Source organism: Ambystoma mexicanum, chromosome 5q, assembly GCF_040938575.1.
Source record: "Ambystoma mexicanum isolate Mex_15411 chromosome 5q, UKY_AmexF1_1, whole genome shotgun sequence".
Taxonomy (NCBI): Eukaryota; Metazoa; Chordata; class Amphibia; order Caudata; family Ambystomatidae; genus Ambystoma; species Ambystoma mexicanum.
Window position 1 is genome coordinate 321,282,450 of NC_090933.1, and position 19,666 is coordinate 321,302,115.

Below are 19,666 nucleotides of genomic sequence, written 5' to 3' on the forward strand. Positions count from 1 at the left end.
ACTTCCTGCAGAGCCCAGGTAATTCAATCAGAGAAGTGTCATATCCCTTTTGGTGGGAACAGCAAAAGGCAGGTAGGCCTGGGAACACAGCTGTTGTGCAAGTCTCAACTCCTGTCGGGGGTAGCTGGTGGGCAGAATTCAGTTTCATTAAGCCAGGTTTCAGATAAAATGTCACTTTTTGTTCCCCAGTTTAAGTCAAGACAATCTTTACACATGCAGCTAGAATGCTGATTCTAATTTCAAAACTATGACATTTTAACAGTGACAAACTAAGTGGCAGTCACAAGTCTGTCCCTCAGTTTATTTACACATTTCGATTTTTGGTAATTTTAAATCCAGTTTCAGTTTAAGCCGCTGCAGACCTGCAGAGCTCAGCCAGTCTTGTTATAAACCTTCAAGTCACTTCAGAATATAACTTTACATTGTATCCACCTCTTAGTAAGTCTTTCTTTGGCCTGCTTTGGGTTCATTTATTCAGTTTTACACAAATGTCTGGGTTTGTTTTAAAACGCCGGCTTTCTGATAGTGGTGAGTACTGGTAATGCAACCATTTTTGGGATTTTTCTTGGATTAATGCATTCCAAACAGGAATGGTTCTTGCATGGTAGTAAATAACCCTTGCTTAACATTGTTTTGATGGGGCTCCTTACAGTAAAATGGTTATGTGGAACCCCACAAAAGGGTTGAATCTTTAAAGTGGTCCGGTGAGCCACGATTTCAGCAACTTTTTGACATCATTAACAGTGGATTTTGTTAACAAAGATCTTTCTTTACACTGGTGGGTGGCAAGTGAGGTAACCATTTTGGTGTGCGCACAAACTGTGTGGTTCTCCTGGATTCTGGCGCACTTGTGGGCATTTTGGCCATCTTGGATTTTCTAAGCCCACAGCACCAAATGTTGCAGCATGATAGCTCAAACGTGGGTCATGACACCGAACAGTCCTGCATGTCGCTCGATGTAGCGTGGTATCGTGGAGTTCCGCAGAACCATTGAATCATGGGTTGATCCCGGAAATCGGGCACAACAATGTGTGATGATCTTGTTTGAGTCACATACCAATTGCACGTTGATGGAGTGGTATAGCTTGCGGTTGCGGTACACTACCTCCATGGCATGTGGGACCACAAATTCCACATGGGTGCAGTCGAGGGCACTGATGCAATTTGGGATGGCTGCCAGTAAATGGAAGCCAACTTTGGTGTTGGAGATCTCCTGGGCAGTCCGTGGTAGGGATATGTGGACGCTTGTGTGCTTCAGGAGGGCATCGAGCACTTGGTTCAGCGTGCGTGAGAATAATGGTTTTGATATGCCATGCATCTGCCCTACCGTGCGCTGGTAGGCGCCTGTGGCCAGGAAGTGGAGCACAGACACCTCCTTAAGTAGAGGGGGGACGGTGGTACAGATGTCTATGAGGCTGACGATGTTGTTGTGTATCATGTCCACAATGGTGGTGATGGTGTCCCGGTGCAGACGGTGCAGGGTGTGGATCTGCTCAGGGATTAGGTTGAATGGACTGGCTCTTATTCGAGGGATTGGGGGCTGCCTCAGTGGTACAACTGCCTGCACTGGGGGGCATGCTGTGCCTGTCTCACCCTCCTTCTCCTGCTGTGTCTCCTCTGTGCTGCCTGTTGTTGTTGTTGTTGCTGGTGTTGCAATGGAAGAATGTCCTCCAGCCCCAGTAATGCTACTAGTATTGGAATCATTTTGGTGTGTGAATGGGTGTGGGAAGGGGTGTGGTGTGCTTCTTTTGTGCTGGCCCAGTCTACATTGCCTCCACCTGTGCTGATTGTGTGCACCTGTGGCATTTGAGAACACTGCACATGGCCATTTATGGGTGGTTCGCGATGCTGGTATTTACGCCATGCCGGTATCCACTTTTAGCGCCTTCTTCATGCCGTTATTTGCATGTACGCCTGACTTGTGATGTTCGCCTGTTTACACCATGCCGGCATGTTGGGCCGCGTGCCCGCACCCATGCCGCTATTAGAGGCACCGTTAATTACGGTGCCGCTAATAGCGGGTTGGCGGGTTGTAATAGCCCGGGGCGGTTAACGATGCCGGTAATCCCTTACCGGCATAGTTTTTCCCTAACCTCCTACGTCGTAATGAGGCCGAAAGTGTTTGTCAGACATCATGGCTTAATGAAAATATCCCTAGAGAGAAAGCCAAAGTAATACAGGTTAACTGAACATCAGTGTTTTAGTGCTTTTCTGAAGATCCAGTAGGGCTAATCATCAGCAGAGTAGGTGAGAGGCGATTCCAATATTTTGCAGCAATTGCTGGGAATCTAGAGTCTACAGCTTTAGATCATTTACATTTGGGCTGGGTGATGCAGTAGACATAGGCTGCTCTGATCAGTCTGGAAGAGGACGTTTTGCCGATGTTTCGGGATAGATAAGGTGGGGCATCCTTGGATAAGCATCTTTGCGCAATGGAAGTGTTTTGAAGAGAATCCGCTATCGAACCGGGACCCAGTGGGCTTTTCATCTTCTTGCCTCAGTGATGTGATCGGCATTAAGGATACTACTATAGTGCGTTATTCGGAATAACCTGCATTTCCCAAATATTGATTTTGGTTGTACTTTCAAAGAGGGCATTACAATAGTCGAGCCTGGTTCCTATGGTGGCTCGGGCTATAGTCGGGCAGCTGTTGGTGGAGAAGAATGGTCTGGAGTCATTGATTAATTTAGTCATATAGTTGGCTGAGGAGGCAATAGCGCTAACTTGCAGTGATAGCCATAGTGTTGCAGCCAAGTACACATCAAGTGTTTTCACGAAAGGTGAGATTGGTATTGTGGTCCCGTCAATGTTAAAGGATGAGTATGTGGGCTCCAGCTTCTTGATTACTGAGGGAGGGCCAACTATGAGGAGCTCTGTTTTCTCATCATTTAGGCATGAATCGTGCATGGACATCTAGGCCTGCATGGTCATGTAGACAGAGTTGAGGTGGAATCCTCCTGGTAGTTTCCAGAGAGGGGGAGTAGGATTTGCATGTCATCATCAGAATTTATATAAGTTATGTTGATCGAGTCCAGGAGGGCAAACGTGGTTTTGTGAATATGTTGGGGACACACAAGACCCTTGAGGGGTGCTGGAACTCTCTGCAAATACTCTAATGGACCTATCCCCTAGAAAAGATGGAATCCAGCTTGAGGACTCCGGGGAGAAGTTGGTCAAGGAGGACAGGTGCTGACCCAGGATTTTGTGGTCAACCTGGTCAAACGCTGCAGAGGCTTGCCTTCATCCGTGCTTTAATCAATCTGGATCTTTAGGTTGAGTAGCTCTGACTCTGTTCCATGGCCTGGGCAGAATCCTGCTAGGCGCATGCCCAGAGTGTGGTTGGCTTCGAGATATCGCTGGATTTGCAGATAGGCTGCTCTGTCCAAAACATTTAGGAGGAAAGGGACAGTTCTAAGTGGATGGTAGTTTGTACGAATTGAAGGGTCTAATGCAGGTATTTTAATGAGAGGGAGAACCCATGATGTTTAAGGCTAGTAGGGACTATGCCAGTGGAGAAAGATGTGTTGATGAGGGAGGTAATGAAAGGTGATAGAAGTGTGAGCATTCTTTTATAAGGCTCGCTGGGCAAATGTCTACATTGCACCGAGACGGGTTGAGGCCTTTTAGAATGGATTTGACTTCCTCTTCCGAGACATTAGTGAAGTGAAACATAGGCGGGTCATGAGGTCTGCCAGTGGAGAGGCAGGGGGCTGTCAGCGTTTTGTGAGGGTTTGATCAGGGATTGTTAGATATCAATTATTTTTTTTGCAAGGTGTCCATTTTAGAGAGCCTGGCGTTTCGGATGTTGGAACACCATGACAAATCTTTGGATATGATGGTCGGAGGTGTGGTGGGAGTCTCTAATTCCCAGAGAATAGTGAAAATCTCACGGGTGTTAGATTTGGCATTTGCAATGCGGCATTGTAGGTGGAGGATCTGGCAGAGAAAATTGCCTTTTTGTAGCATTTGGCGGCTGTAGTGAACAGTAACTTATTGTCTTTGGATGTTGATTTCTTCCAGTTGGCTTAACTAGCCATTTGTTGGTATGGAATGTTTGAAGTTCTGCGGTGAACCACAAGTTTCTATGTGGCGATGGTTTAAGTTTACGTGGCTTGAGCAAGGCTATGGTATCGATGGCAGCAGTTAAGGTTTTGGCATAATGGTTTGTGAGAGTGTCGGGGTCTTTAGCAAAGGGGGGCTTGGGCAGTGAGCTGAGTGCAGGGGCTAAGCATTCCTGTGTGTGGTTTTTGGAGCTGCGGGCCAAGGTAGGGGGAAAGGATGGGGTGGGAGTATAGTAGTCAGCAGGCGAGATGGAAAAATGCATGATGTTGTGGTCAGACCACTGACATAGGCTGTTGGAAAGGACAGATATCTGTGAGTTGAGGTCATCAACCTTTGTTGTGTGTGAGGGTACTGACACAGTGTTGGAAACCCAAGGCGCTGAGCGGGTTGGAGAGCGATGAGGCAGCTGGTTCATCAAGGGCGTTAAGCAAACGGTTGAAGTCATTCAGGAGAACTGTTTTCGAGGTAGGTTTAATGTGGGCACCCAGGGTGTGAAGGAGATTTTCTTCAAACGATAGGGCAGGACCTGGGGGTGATAAATGCTGTGAAGGGTAACCATGATGGTGGCTGAAAGTGCAAGTTTGGCTGGTAGGATATTGCAGTTGTCTGACAGGTTGGAGTTCAATTCTCTAATGGGGAAAGTGTCCCTGGCAATGAGTGCCACTCCCCGTCACTGGCGTTTGCTCTATCTGCACAGAGGATAATGTATGCAGGTTGAAAGAAAGTAGATAGGGCAGTTCCAGAGGTTGCACGTAACCAGGTTTCTAAGGTTGCTAAGATTTCAATATTTGAGGTGGTGATGAGGGCATGTTCCGGGACAGATCTAGCATTGATAAGTGCACATTGTAATGGTCAGGTGGAAGCGTGTCCCTTCTGTTGGTTAATTGATGCCTTAGTAATTTCTTTCCACAGGGTCGAGGGCTTTGTGGGCTTGTGGGAGCTGTAATCTGCAGTAAACTTAGATCTAGCTTTAGTGGGGGTGGCAGGCCGATTTCCTATTCAGGAGTTCCGTGTGGGAGTGCTTAGAGGTCGTACGTTGGGGCAATGGAGGGGTAGATCTCTGGCTGGGGATGCAGCAATCTCCTAGTCAAGAGTTCCTTGTAGAGGTGATTTGCGGGTGTGAGTTGAGGCAAAGGGGGGGGGGATATCCCTGTTTGGTAATGGTTGCGCCTTGAAACACTTGTGTATAGGCGTGTTATAAATGCAATACCATATCATATCATATCATATCATGCGGCTGGGCAGGGGCCGGCCTGGAGATACTTTTGATTGCCAGTTGAGCCCAGTGCCTGGCTGTGTCCTGGTACTGTTAATGTTGCTAGTGTTAGAGGGTATTTTTGAGGGGGATAGACTGATCCAAGAGACTGGGCAGCGGGTGCTCCTAGTAGTCTCTAATGAAGGTAAGAAGGAGGTTGGTTTCGGAGGCATGAGGCATGTGTGGGGGCGTGCTGGGTTACTTTGCACTGGAAATTGTGTTCTCTGCATAGGACGTATGGCCGTTTGTAGGCATGGATGCTCATTGGTATGGGTTCTGGAGGCTAGTGATGTGGAGGTGCTAACAAGTGCGTTGGGCCTTGTAGGCATATGTAAGGAGTCAGTGATGGGTTTGGATGTAGACCGTAGGCCCCGGGACACGGGTGCTGGTGCAGGAATAGCACTTGGCGGACAGACGTAGAGCGCAGAAGTGGAGTGCAGCATTCGGACCTCTGAAGCCGGGACATGCTGCTCCATAGGGCTGGGATGTACACGTCATTAATAGGGACCTTGCAAAGGGGGGGAGTGGATTAACAGATGTAACAAGTACATAATATGCAAAATCATTTCACCTTGAGTTGGAGAGCAGGTCTGCTCATCAGAAGTTCTGGGGTGCAGACGGTCCTCGGGGCGGGCGAGTTTGTGCCAGACAGAGAGGGTCGGCTGCCAGCGTCCAGGTACGGCAAGGACAGGCCAAGACAGGCAGAAGCCTTTGGGGGCTGCGTTGGGGAGATGCCTGCTCCACCTTCCGGCTCTGGGGCTCCTGTTGCCCCCTGGCATCCGCCAATTGGCAGGCCTGGTGCTCCAGTGTTCTTGCAGGGCAGATTGCCCACTGTTGAAACAAAGTGAACCCATGTTGGCCATCTTGATATACCGACTTGAATGTTCGAGTGAATGCAGGGCTGCAGTTTCTTCTTGTGGAGGCCAAGGGGTATGCTCTCTTGAGCAGGGGCCGACAGAAATGACCAAGACAGACAGAAGACTTTGGGTGCTGCATTGAGGAGATCCTGGCTCCAACTTCCGGATCCGGGGCTCCATTTGCCTTGATGCTGCTACTTTAGTCTGTCATCTTTCAAAGTCGTTCATTTAAGTAGGATAAAATGGTATAAATACCGCCTTTTATTACAGTGTTTAGTAGCGCAAAGAATATGGCATAACACACAGATAAGAACACAAATGACCATTAATACAAGGGAAGGCTGGCTTGTGAATGCCTAATCATATTTGTTAAGACTTCAACACAACCCATACAGCAACCTCTCATATATGCCCCATTCCATCAGTGACGTTTGAATCTGAGACACATTGAAATAGGGCTTGCAAATCCTATGTCACTTTTCTGGCACGTGAAACAAGGTTACATCAAAAGGGGCAGCTGCTTAGATTTTGTGGAACTAGAACACACCCTATTTTGAGATAGTATCTTGCTAATGTTCTATATCACTTGTACCCAGGATTTGACAGAAGGGCAGCTAGTGGGTGACCTCTCAGTTTCATGGGACTTGGATGTAGTTCATATGGAAAGCTCAATACTGTCCTATTTGTACAGCTATTGAGCACTGCCTGTGAATTGGAGTGTGTCGTGCACGTTGGTGTCTGTCTCCGCTTAACTCTTTATAGCAGGTGCAATGAAACCCCCAACTAGAATGGGGAGAGTGGCAATTGAGGCTTAGGGCTTTGAGGCACCCTCCAGAAGGGTGGTGTGGTGGCCACGCTCTCAAAAACCATTACCAAATCTGTGATGCACAAATCCGACAGAAATGACCAAGACAGACATTTTTCCATGATGACAGCCTCTTTTACGTGAGGACTTTACCTATGAACAATGGATTGAAGTCCTTGGAAGTAAACATAAAGTTCCTAACTGAAGAAAGTGGTCAGGACAAAAAAGCATCTAGCTTTCAGAAAATTAATCAACACCATAAACACCAGAACAACAATGTGAGCTGTGTTCCTGCAACTTTGCTGGAAAGATACAAAGGGTATACACCTTTATAGCACACACATCCCTATTTAACTATACTCTCTCAATGTGAGACATTCTACTAAAATCTCAGTGTGAGGCATTCCAGTTTCATTCTCCAAAAACATGGTGTGGCCAGTAAGTTTCAGTAAGTTTCTAGCCTGAGACATTGATGACCTGGGATCGAGTCATGGCTTCAAAGATGAAGAAAGCACACTAACCTCATTTGATAGAAACATTTTACTTTTATATTTTTACTCCAGGCCTACAAAATGTACACTGACCTTTGTCCTGGTGCAGAGACGTTTGGCACAGGTAGAACAACACTGTTGAAGAGGGGCAGATACTCACAACATCTATAAAAAGAGGAGCAGGAGCCGAACAATTATGTTACCAAGAAGTGCAGGCTACAAAACAATACAGAGAAGATGTATCTTTATGGAGAGGTAAAGTGTCTAAAAGATCCAGCGACGTTGGCAGATTATCACTTTTTATATATTTTTAAAATAGCACCATCACGTTCAGATGCCAGCATGTAAAACTTGAACACAGGGCGAACAGTAAAAATTCACAAAACAAAGGTGTCTACTAATATCAGAACACCATAATAACTTGCCCAGGCTGCAGTCCCCTGGGAATGCATTCTCCAGGCTCGAGAGGCAAGCAGCAGCATGGTCCAGTGCATGGCGTGGGCCCCGGCAGAAGGAAGGCCCGCCCGGCTAGCCCACAGCAACAGTCATTGTGTGCACACACAGTCCAGCTTCACAAGCGTGGAACACGGCACCTCTCTCACCCACTGTTGGCCGCATTTGCGCTGCTATGATTCCTCGCCCGACAGTTGGGGTTGCTCTGTGCCTGGTGCAGCAGCGGCGCACCCCAAGCATGGCCGCATGGAAACAGAAGAGCCCAAAACAGGACCGACAGGAGGCACATGTACTGGCTGCCCAAAGCAGTCTATCCACTGTATCACACAGGGTCTTCGCATAGAGAAGGAGCAGCAAGCAGGTGAAAAGGTGAAATCGATGGAGCAAGCTATGGAATGGTATACAAAAGGAAAACGTACTGGAAAAGGAATAGCCATTGTGATAGCAGGAAATGAGAAAGGAAAAGCAGGTGTGCAAGCTCACAACCAGCAAATAAAGGTCTCTCATGACAGTACTCACCTGACATTTTGCCATGGACACCTTGACTCAGAGTGTGAAGCAGTTCCAAAAAAGAAAGACCCTTGAACTCACTCAAGTAATTCTCTTCCTCGTTCAAAAACTATTGCAAAGACTTGTTGCACATCAGGACAATCTCGGACACAAAGATGTAGTTTATTGCCTAGAGCACATAACAACTTGTTATTTATAATGGGCTTCATTATAAGCATGCCAGTCCGGAAACAACGGCGCCGGTAAGCTTACCGGCGACGTTGTCTCTGGACCGGCATACAATAGGTCGGTCTGCCGGAGCCACTGTGCCCAACAAGTTGGACCCTGCCAGGCATAGCTGACATGGTAGGCAGACCGTCACGGAAGCACTGGCACCGTTAACAACAGTGCCAATGTTTCCTTGTTCCTCATTCCCATAGAGTCCTATGGGAATCGGGATTACAATTTACCGGCGCCTGACTTTCCCGACCGCTGGGGTTGTAAAGAAAGTCAGGCGCTGGTAAATCATTCCGAGTCCGGCGGCAACCGGGAGGTATCACCGGCAGGGTTACTGCCAGACTCGGAATGAGGCCCAATGACTTGTTATTTATATAGCGCTATTATTCAAAGCGTTTGACAAAGCATATATTTACTTGCATTTATTACATTCTGTACAGGGCACAAGTGCAAAATGAAGTGTGGGGGACCAATGTGAAGTGATGGTCACAGGAATCGAAAATATCTAAAGCAAAATATGCTATTTTAATTCAATTGCCCTTTCTCTAATGGAAAGATTTGCAAAGATCAAATCAGTATTTCAGATAAGGAATAATCAGCACCTGACAACCCCAGAGCTTAGATTTTCCTATAACTTCTCTGGCAATGCATACAAGTTGCACACCTTTTAAATCCAACAATATGTACTAACATATTATTTGCAAAGTTAAATGCCAACGTGTGATGCTTTACACAATTTTGTTACGCCTTCAAGTGGCAGTGGCACCAAAACATTGAGCTGACCATGCTTCAGCCCCCCTCCCCCGAAATTGTAGGCTATGTTGACTCGACCTGACTGACCTACAGAGCTGTGGCCAGACCGAACAGGACGCAGGTAGTAAATGGTGCCTGGGCTTTGCTGTTAACAAAGGCCCTGCAATTACTAACATAAAGCATTACATTGTTAGCACATGCATTCATATGCATACATTTTTAGACAATTGAAATTGTGACATGCGGTTAGTACTTGTGCGCCAGGGAAGCGACTGGAATGGTAGAAAAGAGACAGGACACTGCTCATTCTCACAATAGTCCTTAAGTGGGTGCTTTCAGACTAAATGTAGAGAGATAACTGCTTGTAACAATTAAGCTGCACTAGAATAGTCTTATGAGAATGCGTAAATAAGTTTGCCCCGCCCTCATCGACTCTGGAGATAGCGCCTCTTCCAACATTTGAAGGGTTAGCCACCCCCAATATTTTGGTTTCGTTGCACCCCTGTCAAGGGGTCTTGTGGGGAAGTTGGTACCCTAGGGAGCGTATTACGTCAGTTGGAATACCAGCTTTGGAACATGCACTAAATCATTAATTTAGTTTAAGGAAGGATATCAATGCTTTTCCAGCCCTTCTTCCTATGTGTACCCTTAAAGAGTTTCCTAAAGTGGTTAAATGGAAATCAATGAGTTCTTCGTCCTTCCTCGCAGTGTCTCATCAAGGTCACCAACCTGCTTTCTTGTCGCCAAGCCCCTCATCCAGAACTGCCAAGTAATGAGCCAAACATGTTAAACATGAAAAGCACTTCCAATAAGTAGGAGGCAATCTTTTTTCTTCCTTTTCCTCGTTAAGATGCTCCTGCTGGTGCATCAAGCAGGCAGCACGTGAACAGGGAGATGAACTGTAAACATCCTATAGGATTTGACATTTCGGCATATGCGTCCCAGGCAGCCTGCTGCTTGCATCTCGATCTTGATGAAGGTGTCATTAATATTTGTAACGTGCATGCGGGCCCATTTGATTATGAACTGCAAGCTGGCCACATTTCATTTAATTGATTTTAGTGCAATGTGCAGCTTGTACAGTTAAAATACCAAATTGGCCCAAGAATTGGACTAAAAAACTGTCCGGCTTTGGTGCAGGGCTCCATCACCCCTGGGCCTAATGCCTGACTGGGCATTTTGAGCATTTTGACCCTGAATTGTAACATTTCCATTGGCTATTCATCATTAAACCCCTAAAGAACACTATACATTAAACAACTTGATTAGAAGTTTCCTTTCTCATGACCATCAAAATACCACCCCTTGAACATGACATAGGGCCTCATTACATGGATGGCGGTAAGGGTTTACTGGTACCGGTAAGAGTACCAGTGCTGGTAAACCCTTACCGCCTTACTGCGAGGTCTCTTTGTGGGACCCTACCTTAACGGCTGGTTTTACCAGCCGTTAAGGATGAGACCCGCAAAGGGACCTTGGCAGTAATTACGGTACCGCAATTTACGGTACCGTAATTACCACCTTCCCCATTCCCATTGAGCCCTATGGGGGCAAAAATGAGAATGCGAAGTGCCATGGTGAATGGGGAATTACTGCCCCCACACACCTTGGAATAGGGCGGTAATTCCGCCATTCACCATGGCGGACTCGGTAAAATACCGGCGGCAACCATGGCGCTAATAGCGCCATGGTTACCGCCGTCCGTGTAATGAGGCCCATAATATCACAATCAGCACAAAATAATTCAGTTTCATTGGTTAACTCTCTTCATGGTATTATTGATAGAAAATCAATACCGTAATTGGACAGCGACACCTGAGAGTACTCAGGCTGTAGCAACCCACTGAGACGAAGCAGTCATGTAGTGAGTGGAAATCAGCAAGGTCAAAACTTTGTTGCATCCTAAGAACACCCCAATCCTTTTGACCCTCTTGGCTTCCCACACCTTGCACATGCTCACTGTGCAACTCCCATCTGGAAACGTGTTTCCAACTCTGGAACCAACCTTCTAGTTATCACCTTGCAATGAATTTCTGCATGAAAACAGATCTCTGGGGACCTGCTTCTGATTTGGCAATGCTACTGTCTGGGCTTTCTTGTGTACCTCACTGTGTCCTTCACAACCATTATGTATGTATTTGTCTATCGTCTGGGAAGGCACCTGCTGTCTCGTGCCTCATTTCAGGCCCATGAGAACTTTCTTCCTAGCAACAATTAGCTGAACACTATTCTTTGACCCTTTCCATCCTGACATTGACTGCTTAGAGCATTCTGCTCAATAGCAGAAAAACTATTCAATTAAATCACCATAGCTCAGAGATGCACCCATGACCACTAAATGGCAACACCTGCAGCCTTTAACAAAGGCCTAATAGAACATGGCAGACCACTTGCTCATTACATACCTTGCAGACATCACGTAGGTTTTCTCCCTGTTCTGTGTGTTCCTCAGGTGTACAGGTCCTGAAAGAACAATCACTATTGGCATTACAATCTACCCAATGTTCAGTGTAATTTTCAGGACATGGAGGTGGATTAGAGAGCGTGCCTGGGGGATTGGATTTCCTAACTGAACTATACATTGCTCATTCTCGCCATTCCACTTATCTGTGTATAAACATGTCTCAAGAGGTGTGTGGCAGGGTCATAGCGATTCTTTAGTCTGACAGACATCATAGATGTCCCCTTAGCCCTGCCACCTTTGCAGGAACCCAAACATTTTGGAAGGCACAAAGAGCAAAGAACACTACTGCGAAGATAGGAACTAGCACTTTTACGATATTACACAACCAGCTGGGCACCCAAGAAAAAAAGGTTGAGTACCCGTCATCTTCAAACACCCTGCTGCTTTCTTTTTCCATGGTAGTGTGAAGTGTGTACAGTGCACTGAAAGCTTCAGTCAAGCCTCCATTCTCTGCATAATTTGAAGGCACATAAGTGCAGCCATATCTTCCAATATTCACACATCCATCTGTTTTCCAGAGTGGTCAAACTAACAGCTCTGAGTTCTTCCCTGGAGCATTTAAAACCCTCTCTGTGCCATTTGCCTGCTGCAACAGCTCACAACGCGTTATCTGCAAACATTTTGAATTGGCTGCTTTCTGGTTGCATGGTGCAATAAGTGATGTAAAAAATGTTGCATTTTTATTCAAAATCCAACATGTACATATGTATCGCTGCTAGTCTGTCAGAGGATTCTTTCTTATCATTTGCTGCAGCTACTCTGGTGGACCGTCTCCTAAGCCGCTTGGACCACAGCACCCTATATCTATCCTCTCACGAGACCCTATCCCATGTTTCTTCCACTGCACACCCTCCATCATCACTTTCTGCTTGCCGGTCGCAACATACTGAGTTGCTATTCCCTTGTCCTAGAAGAAGGGATGTTTCTAATGGGTTTACTGTCAAGTTTAAACATTGTCTGTTCCTTTGCACACTAATCTCTTCCTACCTTTGCACATCACCCCTCCTCATGTGCTGCTATTTTAAGACATAATCAATTTGTCTGTGTGCGTTCTTTCCTATTTCTGAAAGTAAAGAGTTTTCAACAGTGTCTGTTGATGTACCCCTAACAGCATCTGTTGATGCTATTCTAATAACCTGTGTTGTTCTCTTCATCAACCCCTTTTGATCCCCAACTATAGGTGCATAACAGGGATTTGTAAAGCCTGCAGTGGGCTGTATAGGAAAGAACCCAAGGGCAGGGCAGAAGGCATTGTAACGTCTTTGTTTGTTTTGAGTGTCTAATCATTAGGGGCAGTATACTCTTACTCAAACATTTTCCACAATTCCAATATGCTCTGTCCATTCGTCTGTTGTTTACCTTTTGTGTGTCGAAAATAAATATGTACACATGTGTTCCAGGATGTCTTTTGCAAGCATGAGTTTCGGCTGGCCATTGTTTAAACATTTTTCCTGTTGTCCCCTGGTCCCACACTCTGCGTGTTTTTAAAACATGTTATAACTATACTGTGGGAGTGCCCTATACATGTGTTCTATTGTTGTGTCCCCCATCCCTCCCCAATAAATATCTACCAACACTGTTTAAGCAGCTTTGTGTACTCCCCAACCTCTAGGTCACTTTAATAAATTAAAAAAATCCAATTGTTCAAACACCTTTGCCACTTTTATAAAACAATTTGCAAAAGATCCAATTGTCATCCAGTTTTTATAAAAAGTGCATACACTGAAACATCAACCTCTGCTCTTCTCAGTCACACATTTCTCATACCAACCAACTATTTCTCATACCAACCTATCCATCCACATCTCTAAACAAAAACCTTGTAAATACAGCACTCTAACAAAATCAACCAATAATATTTACAACAATACCTTCCTCTTGCCCCTCACAGACAGGGACAGAGGGATCCCTTTCTACTTCTACACAGCACTGACATTCACCTCATGAGAGGAGATCCCACATCAATTCCCAACTCTATTCTACTTATGATATTATCTTTCCTCAACAGAGGAGTTCCCCTTCAATATCTCCTTAAAACCACATGCAATACTACACAGTGCCGCCTTCCAACTTAATCTACTAATCAATGAATCAACAAATTGTACCAACCTCAAGGAAAACATCCACAATATTGTGTTTTCATGCAAGAGTACACGCCTGCGATATAGGAACTCTAACTCTGCTTGATGCTGAGTCTCCCCTATCAACTGCCTGCAACACTCAGATTGGCGACGCAACTAAGGGATCAGGTAGATATTTGGGCAACTCAGCATCTGTTTACCTCCTTGGTTTGTGCGCAACATAACTGGTCTATGCAGGCTGGCGCCACACCCCCAAGGTGTACAGCAGGGGGCCCCCAACTCTTTGGTTGTACTGGAGATCTCGCTGGGGCCTCCAAGTGTAAAGGTAGGTAAAGTACCATGAAATAATCCCAAAATAATGCAACATAATCCAAGAAGAATCACAAAATAGCCTGGTGCCCCTCTGCGAGAATGAACACAGCTAAATTACCTGTTCTTTGGGAAGGTACCCACTCAAGAGTCTGCAGCCACACTTTCGCTCACTGTACCTTTCACAGAAGGGAAATATCCATCTGCATATCAGTCTTTGTCCTGCCCACATGGGCAGTTCAGCACCAAAATGCTATGGCAATTCTCCTCTGAACAAGAGTATCAACAGCAACGCCATACATGTGTTTCAGCCTTTTTGGGCCTCATCTGTGAGGTTAAGCTGTGCCTCTCTGAGTGCAGTGAGCAAGGGGTCCATGTCTGGATGACCCTAGGAAACCTAGGGTGACTAAACCTAAGTCTCTTAAACAATCACAAAATAGTCTAAATGACCTGTTCTTTGGGAAGGTACCCACTCGAGAGTCCGCAGCCACACTTTAGCTCTCTGTAACTTTCACAGAAGGGAAATATCAATTTTTTGTTTTATCCAAGAAGAGAGTGCACCATTTGCAATAAAAAACTGCTTTTTATTTGCAAAATATGGACGGAGGAATGAGACAGCTCTGTGCAACTGAACTGAGAATAATCTCGACATGACTACTCATGGCTACAATATTTAAAGCGAGACACCACAAAATTAACATGTTCCACAAATGCAATATTCATTCTAATTCTAACATTTACATTGGCTATTTGTCATTAAGCCCATAAATAAAACTATACATTAAATAGCTTGCTTGGAAGTTTCCTTTCTCATGACCATTAAAATCCCCCCCTTGATCATGACATAATTTCACAGTAAGCACAAAATACTTCAGTTTCATTGGTAGGCCCTCTTCATGAAATAATTGATAAAAACAATCTCTACCCTAATTAGACAGCAACCTGTAGGGTATTTTGTGGAGATTTGGGGCCTGACGGTATTTTCTTACCGCCGAAATATAACTTAGCAACAATCACTCCTTGTATTCAGATTGGGCCATGTACAACAATAATACAGTGAACATGCATTATTTCAGCACCCAGGCCTGCATATTTGGTATGCGTGGGTGGTAGGCGTGGTTGGTGGTATATTGGTGAGCATAATTCCCTTGTTTTATTTGTGGCCCCAATGTCCAGAATCCCTTATCTTTGCTTAGATTTTTCGTGTAATCACTAGAGAGACCTCAGACCTACATTTTAGGAATACCACATTTTTCAGTGTTAGTGTTAGTGTGCCACCATGGGCGATCTCACTGACTTATTTACGACAGAGAGCTATATATGGTAATCTTGTGGTAATTTCCACTACCTTATATACGGTAGGGAGCTATGTTCAGAGAGTCTCTCTTCCCGTTGGTTCATGTACCTCCAACGAGCTATGCTACAGTCACTCACAACGGTTCATACTGAATCTGACATGCACACATCTGTCTTAAAATGACCATTGCACTGTTTAAAATCTCCCCACATCATCACTGTATTGGTAAATAGAAGACACACCACCTGTCTGCTTTCAAATATTTTTCTGTATTATAAAAGTTGCATTTAAACACGATCTCACTCTTTACAGAAATAACTAAAACAGCACAGTAACAGCTTTGTCTAGGACACACTGCAAAGAGAGTGGCGGAGAACAGAACTCAAATTGCAACATTAGCATTTGATTAAGGCATGCACAGGAATCCTACACTGACTGCATATTCTCATACACACTAAGCTCCCACACTTATGTAATTACCTTATCTGTTCAGTGAAGTTTTCTTTAGCTGTTCTCTTTCTGAGTGTGGCTCCCTTGAAGATTAACCCCAGTAAAAGGATCGCCTGCCTTCTCAAACCGGGGTCATTGCCTGGAATTTTCAGCTTTTGCAGATAGGAATGCTCCAACCAGGAAAAGGTCTTCCTCCCAGCTCTGCCAAATCTTGATTGCCTTTCTCCTCCCTCAAACTTCCCCCAGCCAAAAGCCTGATCACTCCCTCTAGCATGATACTTGCTATGACGCTGCTCCAATCAGAATCAATCACGCCATCTCCTCCTTCTCTACACAATGGCTCATTTTTATAGTAATACTTTGTAACCAACTGATTTCCTGTTCTTTCGAGCCCATTTGCTTCCTGTAATTATGTGGACAGGGCAGCAGAGAGATCAGAAAAAAAAATGGATGTGCGTTTAAAAGTTCACTTTCAGAATAGGCCTAATTCTGCAGTGGAGACACATTTTTATTAGTGGATTATGTTTCATTAGTCAGGTTAGTTGTCAGTAAGGTTAGTTATTATTTTCAAATGTGTCTCTCGCACCATAGGCATTTCAGGTGAAAAATAGTGTGCATTTTTAAATGAGCACGTGTGCTTTTAACTGTAAAAATAGATTTGCATCTTATATGTTAAAATCGTTTTTGACTGAATAGCCTGTCTTTTCTTGTTAATCTGGTAACACATATAGCAATGCACCGCACCCTTGTGGTGGTGCTGCAAAAAAAAAATTGCTACCTGTGCAGTAGTGCTGTACTCTGTGCTGTAACACGCCAAATATCCTTACATATACCCTCCTTTTGTTTTTAGAATCTGGCCACGATCCAAGCCAATTCCTAAAACAACTTGTTCTTTCTTTTTTTTTTTTTAAAAAATGCATGTGTATTGGGATATCTTTCTCTTCCTGACGTAGCTAGTAAAATCAGTAACATTTTCATTTTTACTGATAGCACAATCAACCATCCACCCATGATTAGCACCAGCATAGCCAAACTCACTATTGAGCGTTCCCCCCAGGTTCCCCAATTAAATCTTTCCACTTCTATTATGCCCAGATTACTAATTGTAATATTGTTTTTTCTCAAATTCATTTTTATAACATGTCTTTCTTTGTGATTCAATAAATATTCCACATCCGGATCTATTGGAAAAGTATCCCTTTGAAAAAAATCGATATTTTCCACTTGGCTTTCCCAAACATCATTTGTTACATGAAACAATGTTAATCCCCCAATTGACACAATTGCATCCTTTGGAACCTGTAAATAAAAAACATTATATTTTACCTGTTTAACCACGTATGTTCCATGGTTTAAATGTACTACCGTCATGTTCTTTAAACAGGTGCTGACCAACCATTTACCTCTGACCATCTTAGCCTGTGCCATTTCTTCACTCCCCATATTACTAATAATCACTTCACATCCCTCTGATATACTTGGGTCAGATTTCAAACCACAAATAGCATCTGTGGCATCAGGAACAAACGGTTTACCTGGACACATATAATTTTGTTCTTTAAATGTTACACATGTTTCCAGGTTTGGTATTAAATAAACTTCAGGTTCCCATGACTGAAATGCCACCACTTCTGGAGTCTTAATCTTAATGAATTTGTCCTCTTGCCAAAATCCCACGTTGTGTACCCACTTCGTTTGATAAATAAGTTCAGGGGCTACATATGGGATGCATAGCAAAAATCCGATCTCTAGTCTTTCCAAGTCCACATATAACGGCATTGCATTCCCCATTTCGAATGCAATTTTTACCTGTATTATGTCAATTTCCCTCCTGGTCAATCTTTCTATCATTTGACGAATGATATCCTGCGAAACAAAATACAAGGGAATATGTCCTTGAATCAGTTGTGAAACTGCAGTTTGAACTTCTCTCATATAATTCGTTAATAGTCTATCAACAGGACTCATTATGTTCAATATTTCATTTAAAGTTCTGTCATGCTTAAGTATTATTTTAGTCGCCCGTTGCATTACATCCGCTTGTTCATTTAGAATGATTGCAGTTTCATTTATGAATCTCACTTGTTCATCCAGTCCCCCTCTAATTCCATCTAATGTTTTTTGTATTATTTCTAGGTCAATACTCAGTTGTTGTGCTTTAGTACTCAGTGTTCCTACCAAAATAGAATTGGCTGTTGATATTGTGGTACCTATTATTGCTCCAATTATAGACATTACCATTGATATCGCGAGCATCACCGCACCTCTCTTTCCTCTCTTCTTCTTAATGTCTGCTGAATTCACAAATGTTTTTTCCAATTGCATTAATATATCTCTTATTGACTGCTTAGCGTCCTCTTTTCTTATTTCCAGCCACTCTTTAGTCTGTTCAATCTTAATTCCGGTATTGTTCAAGTGTTTTTCAATCAAAATCTCAGGATTTAACGGTATGTATATATTTTGGAAAATCATCCTTCTATCACTCATGATGAATCCTGGTGCCTCTTCCACCGCGATACCAGATGCTGGTCCAGGTTCAATGACAACCTGTGTTTCTGAATTCTTGAAGATCCCTCCAAATATCATCATCATCAACCAGATCATCGGTATCATCTTCAATGCTGATCGCTTTGCAGCCTTGGTCTTCACCCCTCTTTGGGGCTTTCCCGGAATCCGTCCTCGTGGGCTCCAGGACTCCATCGTCTCCCCCGTGGGCTCTGATCCCGGAACCTCCGACCAAATAATGTTAATTGTCTAAATCAAAATAGAAAATAACAAATTAAGTACATAGCGTAATACTAACTTCATCCTTTTGCCAAAAATAAAACATGCTTGGTAAAAATATTTCATTTTTTTTTTTTTTTCTGAAATTAAACACAAGTTAAAAGAAAACAAGCAGATATTCAATATTTAACACACTTTCTCTCTGCACACCAACCATGAGCTTCCATTATATGTGCATTTATTTATTTATTTATTTATATTATATATTTTTACATATATTACAGTGTTTATGTACCATCATAACAATCAACTTTTTTTTTTTTTTAACTTCTTTGTCACTGCCTCCTGATTACACACATTTATTTTCTCTTTTCTTTGTTCAAGGGACTTTATCTGTCTCTACATGCTCAAGCTGCCTGATCTCATGTCTGGGATGGCATGGTTTGATTTGATTTACATGGACAAACTGCTCTATTGCTGTTTCACCTTCATTTTTCAAAATTTTATACACTACAGGAGAGACCTTATCTATAATTCGAAATGGCCCCTGCCAGGCCGCTAGAAATTTAGAATTTTTCTGTTTGCTTTTTCCAAAATGAAACTTGTACACCTGATCCCCTACACTGTATTCCTTTACTGATGTCTTTTTATCATAATATGACTTTGCACTGTCAGCAGCTCTTTCCAGATTTCTCTGCACAAAAGCAAATGCATGTTGCAAATGCCTCCTCAGTTCATCAATATATTCATGAACTGTGGATGCACTCACTAGGGTTTGCTCATGTGTTCTGTATAGTAGGTGTTGTGGTAACACCATTTTCCTACCTGTTAAGACCTCATGGGGGCTAACACCTGTTGCTTTGGCAGGAGTCGACCTGATTGCCATCAAAACCAATGGTAAACGCAAATCCCAGCTGGAACCTGCTTCTGCCACAAAT